At 37.8% G+C, this 12893-nt stretch overlaps 1 protein-coding gene across 1 annotated transcript in view; it reads left to right on the top strand.

The window, feature by feature from the left end:
• Window positions 1–12893, top strand: part of CNTNAP2 (contactin associated protein 2) — a 1012072-nt gene that overhangs the window by 905753 nt on the left and 93426 nt on the right. The window lies entirely within an intron of this gene.

Genomic DNA, 12893 nt, shown 5'->3' with positions numbered 1-12893 from the left:
CTCTGGCTGCAGGAGCTGCTCATGGATGCCAAGGACCCAGATCAAAATGTTGATGCACAAAAGTCAGCAAGTCATTAATGTTGAAAGAGAAGCAGTTAGCTTGTGGGCCCTAAATAATCTGTACTGTTATGCAGATTCGATGTGATTCAGGTACACACAACTCATTTGAAAGCAGAGCCATTTTCAATGCTTCCCAAAGTTTAAACACACAAATCAGAATGTAGAAATTTAGAAACCACTAAGAAGCTCCTTTAAAATGCATTTAAATTTTTCCCTCCAGATAAGAATAGAATGCCAAGTTCCATTTGGGTGACTTTTTTTTCTTTCTTTCTGCAACAAATTTCTTTCTCATTGCTTAATCCAATTTCTCTAAGCTGCAACTTCAATGAATGAAAATTTCTCCTATTGAGTCACAGGGAATAGTCTTATTTGCTTTACCAAGGGGCAAAGCCCTTTAATAATAAAGTGGCAGCTATTTTTAATTTCCCTTTGAATTTAAGTAGTACTTACAATCAGCTGAGGTGGGCATCTTCAGGGCTTCTTGCTCTTATACTTTATGGAAGGTGTTCTCAGCCACTGCAATCAGACCAACCATGTTGTTGGTCACTTAGCTAAAAAGTGACGCTATCAGTGTGTAAACATAACTTGACAGCCACTAAAATTCTTTTGAGCTCAGCTCAGGGTAAATAATAATCCTGCTGCAGTGGCTCACTGAATAGATGTACCAGTTCAAGAAAGTGGCAGTGTGCTCAGAGTATCATTATAAAGGACTTTAATTTTAAACCTTTTTAAACCTATGCTTGAGATTCACTGACTTTGCTGAGACCTGACATATGCATAAATTTAACCTCTGCCTCATGTCTCTGAATCTAAACTTTAGATTATAAATTCTTGATGGAATAAGTTGAAATATCATCTGTAAGAAAAGATGAAAAACAACTGTAAGAACTATGTAGACTATTTGCTAAAAAATACAAAGCAATTCATTTGAGATAGTTGCATTCACTCTACCCTTTTTCTCTGGAAACTATTGCTTGAAATTTTGAGAGCTCCAGGAAAAGGCCTTCCTGTGACTTAAGTGTTCTACAGGTCACATATGAAAAAGTGGGTTCAGTAATAAAGAGAAAAACACCCTCTCTACTGAATTACACATTTATTAATTAATATTTGCTTTATGTATTTTTGGGGTGTTTTTTTTGTTCTAGTCTGCACTTACAGTTTTCTGTAGTTCATTTAAATGAAGAGTAAAGTTTCAGAATTTCAGAAGTACTTTACACAGCTCTACAGTAAGTTCTGCTGCTTCTTAAGCCTCTCTCCTTTTTATAGAGGTCCTGTAAAATTAATATGTGAATTTGTTCCTAAATAGGAACATAAATTTGTGTCAGTAAGGTAATTACAGAATTATCCCCAAACTCTGAAGAAGCTTTCCTTTGGCAAGCTGCTTTTCAGCTATCTATCACATTCTCTAATAGAACAGCTATTTTGTATTAAAGGCTTTTTACATAAAAAGACCATCTTTTTACATAAAAAGACCATCACCACATATTTACTGAAAGCTGTTTTGATTCACTCAGTGGATTGCTTTTGTCTATTCATTGCCTTCTCATACAGGTACAGTTCTCACTGGAGAAGGAGGACTTCCTACAAAGCCTGTTCTCAATTTCTTTACTTTTTTACCATTCCAAAAGGAAAATGTCAAAATCAACATCCTGCACGTACAAATTCCATTTTACCTTTCCCTTATGTGTAAAATAGCTGTGTGTACCTGTAATACATGGTTAATGATATATAAGCTGAGCTGTATAGACCAGAAACAAAAAAAGTTCTACAGTATCCAGTATTTTAATCAGCTTGCTGCACTTGGTGAATGCATTAGGGAAACAAATCATTCGGTCTATTAAAATTCTTAGCTTCAAGTCTTTGGAAAGGAGTTTGCATGTTTTATTCTGAGCACAAACGTGGTTACTAGGAACACTCATTAAATAATTTCACTGCATTCTGTTTTTGAGCCTAATAATTCTTGAGTCTTATGTTATCTTAGGGTCTAATAATTGTGCAGATTTTCTAACTCTCCTGATTCATATGAAAAAGAGGTGACATTTGCAGTATCTTGAAGAGTAACTTCATATGCCTTCAGCAAAACCTCAGATTGCCATCTCTGAGGGGGGATAGAGGAAGGAAAGGAAGACCATGTTTTTTTTTATTTCAGAAATAGCTTTTGCAAACAGCTGACAAGGAATGGTGTCGAGAAAAAAAACAGAAATAAACTGTTACTATGAATGTGGCTGAAGACTTTAGCTATTCCATTTACCAAGCAACTCGTCTGGCAGGCTTGTAGTTGTCACCATGCATGGAACAGTTGACAGAGATGTAGAATTACCTGAAGCCTCAATTTTTACATACACCAGTAAATACACAGGACCCCATTGTTTTCACAGCTAGTTGGTCAGCTGACAATGGCTAGGATTGCTTAGAAAGGTGGTAGTTGAGGTAAAAATTAATAAGGTATTAATTTTTCTGTAAGTCAGGGCTTCCATCTCTGGTCAAAATTTCCAGATTATTTTAAAATTAAACCTGGTTTTTAGAATAAGAAAGAGAGGATGCATTCTCTTTTAGAATGCATTCTCCTTTTTTTCCTATATATTTTGTATGCTTATGAAATATGGACTGAAGATTTTAGAGTTATAAGTATGAAAATGTAGCTATTTCATACCTGAGATGCTTGTCGAGTAAATCACATTTGAATTTTCTGTTTGAGAGATATCTCAAGTTTTGGAAAAGATTTGCTCCTGAAAGCAAATTTTGGAGGGGGCGTATTTGTGGTAATTTGGGAAGAAGCATCGACCATCACTGTTTCCAGAAAACTCTCTCAATGACACTGTCATATAATTCTAATGGAAGAGATACTCACTTCTGTAGCTCCTCTCATTCCAGCACCTCCAAAAAATCCACAGACACTAATGAATTGTGTCTCACTGTTACTATTCTGAAGTAAACAGCAAGTCACTTTTGCAATTGAAAAAAAATGAGGCTTAGAGGTAAAAGTCAGCTTGTGTTTGGTCCTGGCATTAACATGGAAGAGAGGAAAGAGCTTTCTTATTAATTTTGCAAAAAGCTGGGAACATTTATAAGCACTGCATTCAGGGATGTCACTTGGCTGATAACCCCTAAAAGTGCCCTAAAAGTCTCCCCAAGGAGTGATCACTGGACTTGGGAGCTGTGAAAGGGATCATATGGAGTGGCTTGCTAATGAGAGCAGCAGCATGGCTGCAGGATGGGTGGACTTGCTCTGTGGGCAGGGGATGCTCACAGCACTCTAATACCTGACATCTGCACATGGAAGGTCTTGTGCTGCTTCTGGGGTTCAGCTGTTTCTACGCTACTTAGTTGAGACATAAGTAACTCCTCCAAAATCAGACAAGTGACAGTGGCAGACTAGGGACCACCATTCCCATGGCTGTTTGGTTCTGCCCAAAAAGTGTTCATTCATCCAGGCTGAATGCTCTAACACATGACTGACTAATATATTTTCTTGCAAATTTTAATAATTCTATCACATCTTTCTCCAGAGGCATCCTAAAACGCAATTCTACTACATCAATGAGTTTTCCACAGGATGTGGAAAACTTTCCAAAGTCCCATATGTTAAAATAAATGCATCTTATGTTTCCACTGCTTAGTTTTTCACCACAGTAAGGAAACTGGTGTGACCTTCATTGTTTCTTTTAATTGAGTTGTTAGTTTGTTTTCCTAGCAGAAGGTCACTTTTCTATAAAACACCCCCCTTGGAAAGCATGTTGCATTAGCCACATGTCATAGAATGCATAGGACACTGAGGAATCTCTTCATCCCAGAGGCCCACAAGAAGTTATTAAATTAAGTGGAAAAACATTACATTTCTTCTGGGAAATTTATGACCCAAATGTTTTTACAACAGTACTTGCAAACTGTCATTCTATTCCAGGACAATATGAAAGTTTCAAACAAACAAAAAGAAAACCTGGTCTGAAGAACTGCAAGCACCATTCTTTGAAAGACGAGATTCTGTTTCAGATGAGGCAGGTGATGCAGAAATGCCTGATATGCAAACAAACAAATTTATGACTCATCTGAGAAGTCCAGTGCCACCTCTATTTTGTTCCAAATTAGCAGATGGGGATAGGTGCCCAGTCTGGCAGGTAGGAGCCAGCCAAAGGCAGCAAATAAACAATCCAGCTGGGGAACAGGCTAAAACTGACCAGTGGAAAATCTTAGTCACAGGGCTGTGGGGAAATTAAGGCTACCTTCTGTAAATGGCTTGGAGGTTGGCAGACTGTAGTTACAGGTTGCTTTACTTTGGTGTCCTTCAGTGTCAATATGGCATTCATGACCTTCACTATACAGTGCATCCCCCCAGCATTACCCCTCTCCTTTCAAGGGTGATTGGACACCTTTCCCATTGCCATAAATGCCACTTTAAAAGTAATTTCATGTGCAGTGTCTTATAAATCAGTTACAGCTCACACAAAGTTCAAGGCGGGAACTGGTTGACATTCAAAGAGCATAGCTATCCCTGACTTTGCTTAGCACTAAAACCATGCAACACATGGCAAACCATTGCTGGCACTACCACTCAGTAATTCATCTCAGGTCTTCGTCCTTATTTCCAGTCTACTTCCTGTTCCATGATGACGCTGCAGAGGCTTTGTTACCTTCTTAATGCGCGCTAATCATTTTTATGCAGAAAGTAAATATTTGCTATACTGCACAAAATTGCCAGATGCTATAGGCATGTGACAGAAACAAACCTTCTGGGTCCTTGAGTTTAGATCCTCACAGTCACAAACAACCAAAATGCATAACCTGTGCCTAGCTCCCTAAATTTATGCAACTCTATTGAAAATAGTCTGAATCTTTGCCAGCTGGACAGCTGTTTCAGACTCATATCTTTGTTTTTTATAAGTCTTCTAATTCCTAACAGTTTGGTTGCATCTTTTCTTTACAGCCATGCATTTTTGTTGCAGTATTGTACCTTGGCTGAACTAATTGTTTTCACTTCCTAGCATTTACTCTCCCTTTGTATGCTTATGGTGCAATCATATCTTCTCCCAGCTTTTAATTGCTGTGTTAAGCAAGACGAACTCACATTATCTCTTCTCATAAGATATTTTGTCTTGTTCCATTCTCTAGTTAAGTTAATAAGGTTCTCCCTACTCACTGCACCTTGAATTCTTTCTTAAACACAGGTAATCCAAACTATCAACATTAATTTTGATAATGGTTTTCCAGTGCCCTCTACAATGACATTAATTCTTGTGCTGTGCATTTGTCTTGGAATTTTTGGCTGATTACATTGGGATACTGTTTGTTATGTATTATTTTCTGACCTCTCCAACCTTGTGTTACTGGAGGAAAAAAAAAAAAATAGACATATGCTGACTTCTTGTGCAAAGGTATTTATTATAATACCAAATATGACTTGACCCAAACCAAATTAGAAGTCGTCTAATTTTCTGATGACCTACTCTTCACCCATCTCATCAACAATCACTGCAATTCTGTTTTCCATCCCTGGTCTTTTCAGAAAAAAATCAAATATGCTAAATCTGTGACAATTCTCTTCTTCCAAAAATTCAGAGGGTTTTTTAATCAAGGAAGGATATCCATTGTGTTGACTATGGTAAACCCATTATATGCTTTCATATTGTTTGTGTCTGCCTTACGTTTGGCAATGATATCTATTTCACTTGCTGATTTTATGGGCAGTCTTACCTTGATTGACTGCAGGGTAAAATGTTGTCAGTAAGGCATTAAAGATATGGTAATTCCATCAGTTTACATATTCTTTGTAATTACCTGTAATTTGAAGTAAAAAGACACAAAATCTCTCATTATTTTATACCCATATGCAGGCTGATGTGTACCAAAGCCAATCACAAACATCTCAACTCTCCCATCTCCAGAATACATCAATTTCCACCTGGTGTTCTCCTCTTGGGACGAACTTCTTTGCCCATCAGAGAGGGCAGAAAGAAGGGGTGGGGGAGGATGCACACGAAGATCTGACTGTCTTTTGTCACTGTCGCTCTTACCTTTAATCCCAGTCACCAACATCATGCCATAACTTGAAATGCTGAGAGTGAGGAAATCTGAAAGGGTCCCACCAAGCTTCATTGTCACCTCAGACTATGTGGCCTGAATCCGGTGGGTCTTCTGAGCCTAAATTATTTAGATATTTTTGAGAATCATTCTTCTAAGTGGATAAACAGAATCTTGGTACTCTGAAAGTATTCTACTTGGTACTTTTTTTCTTTAAGTTGAACTTTTTAGATAAAGTGTTAGCAATTGTTCTCTTAGCCTATTGAAAGTATAAATTAGTCTTTATTGGTTTTACCAAGGCAATTCAGTTTTAAAGTAGAAAGGTTTTCTGTTACTAGATTAGATATAATGAAAGTAGAGGTGTTTTTAATAACAATACAGTGGTATCCATGGTGCTTAAAATATTTATGCAGATGGTTAACTCAAATTATGTCAACAGACTGATTCAAGTAAATATAATTATTTTCTCCCTAGGTGTTTGTAGGTAGATGCTAAATGTTCATATAGAGTTCTGGCCACAGCCTAACACATTGCAGCATTTCACTATGATTTAAATGGTAGTTTAAAAGAAAAACAGTTTAAATCACAATGGAAATTAATTCATTGTTAAATCATGTTCCATTTGGGTTCTGCCTTTCTACCTTGCCTTGGTACAGTTGTTCTAAGGAAAATTAATATTTCCGCTCACAACTTTAGAAACTTTGAACACATATAATTTCTTACATTTTAAAAGAAAATAAAAACTTTATGTAAAATTTTGTTAAAAAGTTAATAAAATAGTAATCTATTTTTAAGAGCATGAAGGCAGTTATTCTCACAAGGCTGCCGTAACACTATCTTGCTTAATTTAGACTTTTTATACCCTCTTGATCTAAATGTCTTGACTTTGTTTTTGAAATAGAGCTTTTTGTCTCAAATCATGCACTGCAGACAGCTCTCTACTCGTATGAAATCTTAGAAACAAATGTTTTATAAATACATAAATTCTCTCACAATTTTATGTTTTCTACTGCTACAGCAGGAAACAGGAACAGGTCTCCTGTTGGCTTTACATTTCCGGAGACTCATGCATACTCCAGCAAAATAGTTCACAAAAGATGGCTAAACCAGGCAGCTCCCTTACTCACATACTGCATCAAGTTTTCTACCTCTAATCACCATGAAGTCTAAGATATTTTTACTTCCAACAGGTCAGTTTTCTTTCCCACTCTTGTACCTCTCCATGATACTTCTGGTTTGTATTTTTAGTAGATACTTCTTCCTGCTGCAGGATAAAAAGCAAACAATACCAAAGATATCTTCTTCCATCTTGGGAAATCTATTCTGGATTTTGGCACCTATAAATTATTACAAATATATTTTCTGGAGCAGAAAATCTTTGACAGAAAATGTGGGACACAGTTAGCTGGGCCCATCTACCCCACCCCTTCACATGCACCCTTTTTATGTACAGAGTTACTACACTAAAAACAAAATTGAGTCATATTTTTGGACGTTTTTTTTATTGTGGTAGTAAAGTGCATAGTGCAACAGAGTCCTTACCCTGATGGTGACCCTGGACAGCCACAGAGAAATAAATAGCCATGAAAAATTGCTTGTAAAAGAGGCACTACAAATGACGAAATCTTGCACAGACAGGCAGAAAAATCAATAAATTCATATCATCATGAGACCCTGCTGTGATGCAAAAGTTTTTCAGTAGCTACCACGCAGGCACCTAAACACCTTTATAAGTCTTAGCCACAGTCCACAGCAGAACTTACAGCTAATAAACAAATTACAGAATAAGAAAAGCACCACAGAAGAGGAAGAAAAGGACACAGGGAATGTGTTTTCATAAAAGCACATCACAGAAAAGTGACAGTCTGGATGTCTAGTTTTCAAACCCACACCAGGTTCTTACCACTGTAAGTATGATGCACACTTTCCAATTTTGACTGATTTTTATTGCATTCAAATGTGACATATTTGAAAGGGGCATCGATATCCTTGTGTCTGTTTGTAAGCACTTAAACATGTTGCTCAGCAGTTTCAGAACTGTGCCAAATTCATAACAATTTTTCATAGTAAAATAAGCCACTCTCTCCTCTCCAAAAACCTCTCTGATGCTTTACCATGCTCAGACAAAATCTGATTTCATGAACATTACCACCTGCTTTTATTTTGCCTTTCATCCAAAAAAAACATAGCTATCAGTTACACAAAACCCTTTATATGCTGCATGGGAGAGCTCTGTTCTGATGTCTCTGCTTCCCCCTTGTTGTGCTGCCTTCTGTTGTATGGGAGCAATTCAGTTTCATGATAAAGTGCTGCAGTTAAAAGGATATAATGAAGTATATTATAAGCCACTACAGACAGGAGAACACACATCTCCTCCCCTTTTCCACTCAGTGCACTGACTACAGTTCCTTTTGTGTGAATCATCTGCCACAAAAGAGACCAGGAGATATTGCTGCTGTATTTTTTTTAAGCATTAGTAACTCTCATGAGATGAATCAACATACCTTCAATGAGTCACTGTTCCTGTTCCTTCCTTCTTTCCAGGCAGCTAAGTAGTTATTGGAAGAGAGCTTGCTGGATGGGAGGTAACATCTATCTGAAATTGTATTTATTGCCTTAGAATTAAAGCAAGTGGGTTTTTTTCAAGTCCTGCTCTAACCATCTAATGTTTGGCTTTAAACAAGGTGTTTCACATCTCTTTTCTCTGGTTCCTTGCTTATGCAGGACTGATAATAATTTTTTTTCTTTTGTTCTTACTGCTCATGGCAGAAAATTGCTGTATCAACTAAAATGCAACCATAAAAGTATGAAAGTTGTTTCCAAGTGCTTATCTACAAGTCAGCTGCAGTGCAGTTAGCATAACTGAAATAATTAATAAATAATGATAATAAATAATTTTTTCTTAGGGCATATTTGGCCTTAACATGATCTCTTATGAGAAAACTTAGTACTTCCATTAATTCAATTATTTTTGTCCCCCAAAGCAATCTAATGTACTGCGTAGGAAGACTGGTATTTATTTTTGAATGGTTCATAGGTAGCTGCAGTCAAGATTATTTCAAAGTGAGATAAAATAAGTTATTATCAAAACCAAATCCCTCCTTATCTTTTTCCTTACACAGATGTTTACTCATGATGAAAAACGTGTTGTACTGAGTTCTGATGTCCCTTCATTTTGAGCTCCAGTACAGCTATGCCTTTTCAAAATATTGCAAGTTGTGTAAGTGTTTGTCTGCCAGTAAAATGGGAACTGCTGTCTCTCTGCAAGGTGAAAGAAGCCAGGATTTGATTTTTTTTACTACCTTGCACCTGGAGAGTTTTTGGCCAGTTTCAGGTAGCCTGTGCAGTACAGTACTTCTGAGCCCACTCGTATATATTGTATATTTAAGATTAAAACCACAGGTGAAGATAATGAGGCTCAGCATGGATACAGTAGGCAAAGATCATTACAGTAGAGAGAGTCTATTCCAACACAGGCAATGAAAGAAAAAAACCCAGCTAGTTATTCAGTCAGACAGAAAAATATATGAAAATATGTTTGATCAGTCATAAAATGAAATTATGAAATAATTATTTTAACATATATGATTCCCATTAATCCAAAGACGATTTGTTCCTGCAAACTGAAACTAGAATTTAGACTTATTACCTGTCCAGTTGTTGAAATTACTGGTCCAGCTATAAACGTTACTAGACAGAAGATATTAGTATTGTGAAGAAGGACAATAATGCATTAAAGTCCACTCCTTTTAAATATATAGCAAAACAATTTATTTGTGCGCAGTCTTGCCTTACAATGTAGCAACATAGTCATATGCATAAGAAAACAGCAGCTCTTGCTGAATCAGGTCAACATCTCTCAGTAGACCTGATTCCCTGTCCATTCTCAAGGAAATGTCACTACAAGTTTACAGCTGCCAGATGTAGATACTGCACACAGCAGAGACTGAATCAAGTGCCTTCAGGCTGCAGACCAAATGGTGGAGAAAATGAGTATCAGAAATATGAGGCTAGACACTTTAGGAGGTGCCTTTCCTGCATTCAACAAAGCGTTTTCCTTTATTTTTCATCCTGATACAATTTTTTTCCTGTGCAGGATACTTTGAAATTTTCAAGATAAAAACAAACTGAAAAGGTCATAAGAAACTTCAGACATTCTGAAGAGTGATGTACTCCTAATGAAATTTCACAGGAATTGAATAAATTCTGTTCACCATAAATGTTCACCAAATCTTTAATCTTTGGGGAAAAAATCTACCCTTGGATTACTATTTGTATCTTTTCTAAATATTATGCTATCATTTCTTCCGAAACTTTGGAGATTAAAGCCATTCAGCTATACATGTTTTCATTTCTTTACCTTTCCTTTTTAAGTTAATTTCACTTCTCATTTCTATACATGTTTATAGACTTCCTGTGACTGAAGGTGAAATGTGTTTAAAAATATTTCCTCCAGGCAGCAAGAGTTTCACTGAGAGAAATCAGTAATTCTGCTACAGAATGTCAAAAACCTCTAATATTTAAAACTAACTTTATAGATACATCATCAAAATGTTAATGCCAATAGCTGTACTTCTTACTGTACATCCTTTTTTGCAGGGAAGTAGTATTTTACCAGTACATATGGTAATCTCTCTTCCCACACATCTCAAGTCCCTGAACATCAGGGCAGGGACTGAGAGGAAAAGGTTTTTCTCATTGCAACTCAACTCAGATCCAAGATTCCCTGAGGAACATGAACAAACACAGAGCCCTGGGATTGACAAGATGCATCCCATGGTCCTGAGAGAACTTGCTACTGTAGCTGCCAAGCTATGCTCTGTGATATTTGAAATATCATGACACTCAGGCAAAGTCTCCAGTGACTGGGAAAAGGTAAAGAAGAGAACCTTGGGAGTTACTGGTCAGCCTTAACTCTCTGCCAGGTGAGATCATAGAACAGATCCTCCTGGAAGTTATGTCAAGGCATATGCATGACAGGGAGGTGATTAGAGACAGCCAACATGGCTTCACCAAGAGAAAATTGTGCCTGACTAACCATCAGCCAGTTCTCTCAGGACTCTGGGAGAACATCTCATTGGGTTCCATAGAATTATGCGTGTTCAGGTTCCACAAATGGTCATGAACCTGACCTCTACTTACAGTGAGAAGTTCTTTGATCCCCCAGTCCCCATCCTGCTGTCCATCCACTGGAGAGGCATGGGAAAGTTGTCATTGAAGACTTGAAGGCAAAAGAGGTAACTCATCCATTGTTACCAGTGTTCCACCACTGTTTATCAGGGGTGGGTGCACCTTCTATGACCTTCCTTTTCTGGTTAACAGACCTGTGGAAGCCCTTTCTGTTATTCCTTGCATCCCTTGCCAGGTTCAGCTTCCTCAGGTTGGCGTTCCTCAGCTGTAATTCATCTCTGTACTCTTCCCAGGTTTCCTGTCCTTGTTTCCACTGCCTGTGCATTTGCTTCTTTCCCTTTAATTTGACCAGCACTTCACTACTCAGCCGTGCCCATCTCTTGCCCTCCCTGCCTAATTTCTTGCTCCTGGGGATTGCCAGCTATTGTGCTCTATGGAAGATTTCCTTAAAAACCTGCCAGCTCTGCTCTGCTCCCCTGAGGGTCGTCTCCCTGGGAACCCTATTAAATATCTCCTTGTGGAGATGGAAGTTTGTTTGCCTGACTTTGCTCCTTACTTGATCCATATGTCTCAGGACTGCAGAATCCACCTGTGCCTAATCCTGATGCCTTGAGACGCTGCCTAGAACAGAGGCTAGACAGTGTTAAAAGATTAAAGTAGGTATTTATTAAAAGGCTTTCGAAGGATACACCTTGGGTAGTACAAAATCTCAGCTGTGGCTCCATCCAAGATGGACTCCAAGTCATGATTTTTCACACTTTTATAAGTTTTGGTCCATTTACATATTGGGGCTAATTGTCCAATTACAGCTTCAGGTTATGAGTTCCCATCCTCCCAGATTGCTCTCCTCAATTTGCTGTTGTTTATAGTTTTTAGGCCCAAAGCTGCGATGGTGTCCTTGGTTCTTGGGCTGGAAAAGGATTTTTTGTCTAACTAAACCGTGAAGAGCACTTGCTAACACTTTAGATGAAGTTCAGAGTTATATACTCATGTGGTACAGAATCTGGAAAATATGAAAGCTAAAACTTAAGGAATCAACCCCTTCAGCTCAGGCTGTGTCCAATCTTGATGTCCCCAATTCACTTGTTACATGGGTGACCCTCAGACACAGATGAATTGTTCATTCCCTACAGAATATCAGCTTGTTCTAAAGGTTCAGAGAGACAATGAGCCTCACTTGTATCTTGCAGGTGGATTTACACATGAGAAGTGGATCATATATAATATTAAATCAAAGCAATTGCTTTATTCACCCTTTTTTCCTTCCTGGCACTTACATAAATGACTGCATAAGATTCAAAAGAATGTAAAGTTTCATGATTTTTCTTTATTTTACCTGTAACCCGCAGGAAAATATAGAGTGTGTCTAGTCAGTGCAATGATCCCCTATGTTAGAGAGATCCCTGAGCTGTTTCTGAGGACGATATAGCATGTCCACATAAATCAGCACTCAGCTATGCTGGGATTGATCCTCAGTGCAGTATAGTCTCTCATTAGAACTAATTACTGTTGGCATAGCATCATGCTGATGCAGCTGTGCAGCTTTCAGAGCTGGTTCATTTGGCACTTAACTCAGGGTTCACTGAAGTCTTGGGCATGGATATGCACTGTCATTTGGTCAAATGAATGAAGGTTCTGCTCATTAGTTCAAATGGACTTTTCATTTGGGAATTAGATAAATGATG

The sequence above is a fragment of the Pyrgilauda ruficollis genome, unplaced genomic scaffold (assembly GCF_017590135.1).
Source record: "Pyrgilauda ruficollis isolate IOZ18807 unplaced genomic scaffold, ASM1759013v1 scaffold2, whole genome shotgun sequence".
Classification (NCBI taxonomy): Eukaryota; Metazoa; Chordata; class Aves; order Passeriformes; family Passeridae; genus Pyrgilauda; species Pyrgilauda ruficollis.
The sequence above is the reverse complement of the archived record's forward strand: the minus strand, read 5'-3'. Positions and strand labels throughout refer to the sequence as shown.